This window comes from Malaclemys terrapin, chromosome 15, assembly GCF_027887155.1.
Source record: "Malaclemys terrapin pileata isolate rMalTer1 chromosome 15, rMalTer1.hap1, whole genome shotgun sequence".
NCBI classification, from domain to species: Eukaryota; Metazoa; Chordata; order Testudines; family Emydidae; genus Malaclemys; species Malaclemys terrapin.
Genome location: NC_071519.1, coordinates 15,242,475 through 15,244,974, shown reverse-complemented (window position 1 = coordinate 15,244,974; position 2,500 = coordinate 15,242,475). Strand labels below are relative to the sequence as shown.

Sequence of the window (2,500 nt, the reverse complement as noted above, 5' to 3'; positions counted from 1 at the left end):
GCAGCTGTAAAATTTTCAAAGTCCCCGTTCGGCCACCAGGTCAACCCGCTGAATCTATTGGGTTGACCTGGCGGCCGGTTTCCTTTCCGGCCACCAGGTCAACCCAATGGATTCAACGGGTTGACCTGGTGGCCGGTTTGCTTTCCGGCCCGGGCGTCACCCCACTCCGAGGGCAGAGCGGCAGTGGTCTTGAGGACCACAGAGGGGGGGCTTAATAGTCGAGACGGAGCCGGTCCGGGGGAGGCTTAATAGTCGTCCCCCGAGGACTCCGGGGGCAGGCTTAATAGTCGTTCCAGGAGAGGCTTAATAGTCGTCCCCCCGAGTACTCCGGGGGCAGGCTTAATAGCCATTCCCCAGGCGGTCCGGCGGAGGCTTAAGAGTCGTGCTTAGCGGCCACCAGGTCAACCCGCGGAATCTACTGGGTTGACCTGGCGGCCGGTTTGCTTTCCGGCCACCAGGTCAACCCATTGGATTCGACGGGTTGACCTGGTGGCCGCTTTGCTTTCCGGCCCGGGTGTCACCCCACTCCGAGGGCTGCGCGGCAGCGGTCCTGAGGACCACAGAGGGGGGGCTTAATAGTCGAGAGGGAGCAGGTCCGGGGAAGGCTTAGCAGTCTTCCCCCGGGCGGTCCGTTGGGGGAGGCTTAGCAGTCGTCCCCAGGGCGGTCCGGGGGTGGGGGGAGGCCTCACAGTCGTCCCTCGGAGAGCCGGGTCGGCGGCGGTGGCGGGCGTCAGGCTTTACGTCCAGCCTCCGGAAGGTGCGCGTCCTCGGAGGCGATGCAGGCGCCGCAAAGGGGCAGCCTCCGAGGCAGGGAGCGGAGCACCGAGGCTGGGGAGAGGGGAGCAGGAGCCGGGGGCTGGGGGGGGTGGGGTGGGGGGGGGGCGTTCAGGACAAGCGGTCAAGCCCCGGGGAGCAGCTGTCAAATGTTCCAAGTCCCCACTCGGCCACCAGGTCCACCCCAGTCTAGCAATGGGGTTGACCTGGCTGATGGCCGGTTAGTGTCAAGGTAAACTCACCGTCGTCCACAGGAGGGCAGCTCTCAGGCCGTCCGGCTGCGGCTGACTCTGGGGCGGTGCCCGGTCCCGGCAGCGAGGGGCGGGGGGGGGGCGCGGAGCGACACGGAGCTAACCGGCCCCCGGGGCCGGGGGCGCCTCCCGCGACTTTGGGGGCCGCGGGTCGTCAGTGGCGTGCAGGCCGGGCCTCTCCCGGGGGATTCGGGGGGGGGGGGGGGGGCGGTCCTGCGGGCCGGGCGCAGGGGGCTCGAGCGAGCCCGGGCCGGTCCGCCCCGGGGCCGGGGTCTCCGCCTGCGGCTCGGGGGGGCGCGGGTCGTCGGGGGAGGAAGCCCGGGGGAGCTGCACGCCGGCCTGCCAGGCCAGGCCAGGCCTGGCCTGGGTGGCCGCGGGGGGATTCGGGGCGGTCCCGCGAGCCGGCGGCCGGGCGCAGGGGGTCCGAGCGCGTCCGAGCGAGTCCGTCCCGGCCCCGGGGTCTCCCCCTGCGGCTCTGGGGGGCCGTGGGTCCCCGCTGGCGGAAGCCGCTGGGCGCTGGACACCCGCCGTCCGTCCCGCCTGGCCAGGCCTGGCCTGGGTGGCCGCGGGGCGGGGGATTCGGGGCGGTCCCGCGAGCCGGCGGCCGGGCGCAGGGGGTCCGAGCGCGTCCGAGCGAGTCCGTCCCGGCCCCGGGGTGTCCCCCTGCGGCTCTGGGGGCCGTGGGTCCCCGCTGGAGGAAGCCGCTGGGCGCTGGACACCCGCCGTCCGTCCCGCCTGGCCAGGCCTGGCCTGGGTGGCCGCGGGGGGATTCGGGGCGGTCCCGCGAGCCGGCGCCCGGGCGCAGGGGGTCCGAGCGAGTCCGTCCCGGGCCCGGGGCCTCCCCCTGCGGCTTTGGGGGCCGTGGGTCCCCGCTGGCGGAAGCCGCTGGGCGCTGGACACCCGCCGTCCGTCCCGCCTGGCCAGGCCTGGCCTGGGTGGCCGCGGGGCGGGGGGATTCGGGGCGGTCCTGCGGGCCGGCGGCCGGGAGGGTCCGGGCCAGTCCGCCCCATGCCCGGGGTCTCCCCCAGCGGCTTCGGTGGGTCCTCCGCGGAGGAAGCCGGGTGGGGAGCCGGACCCCAGGCGCCCAGACCCGTGACCTGCGGCCGCGACCTCCGACTCGGCAGGAGCGACGAGGGGCTTTCCGGCCCGTCCCCCCCCTCTCCTTCCTCCCCAGAAAAGGAGAGAGAGCTGGCTCGGACCGGGAAAAGCTGCCTACGGCACCTGGGATTCCCAGGCGGTCACCCATCCAAGTACTAGCCAGGCCCGGGACGGTTTACCTTCCGAGATCGGACGGGATCGGGGGCGTTCGGTCCGGTATGGCCGTAGGCACCCGGCCCCCGCGCCTCCTCGCCCGCTTTCCCCTGCCGACGCCCGGGCCTGCCGCACGGTGAGCCCCGGTCGGACTGCCCCCCTGCGGCAGGGCCCCCGTCTCTCGCGGGCCCGGTCCTTTTTTCCTTCTCGAGCTCCGGGGCCCG

The 2,500-nt window shown here is 73.8% G+C and overlaps 1 non-coding gene across 1 annotated transcript; it reads right to left on the bottom strand.

Moving 5' to 3' along the window:
* Window positions 1-2,234: 2,234 nt before the first annotated feature.
* On the bottom strand, window positions 2,235-2,353 carry LOC128823803 (5S ribosomal RNA). The gene has a single exon (XR_008442038.1). It is a non-coding gene; the product is annotated as a 5S ribosomal RNA (ribosomal RNA).
* Between the last annotated feature and the right edge of the window lie 147 nt (window positions 2,354-2,500).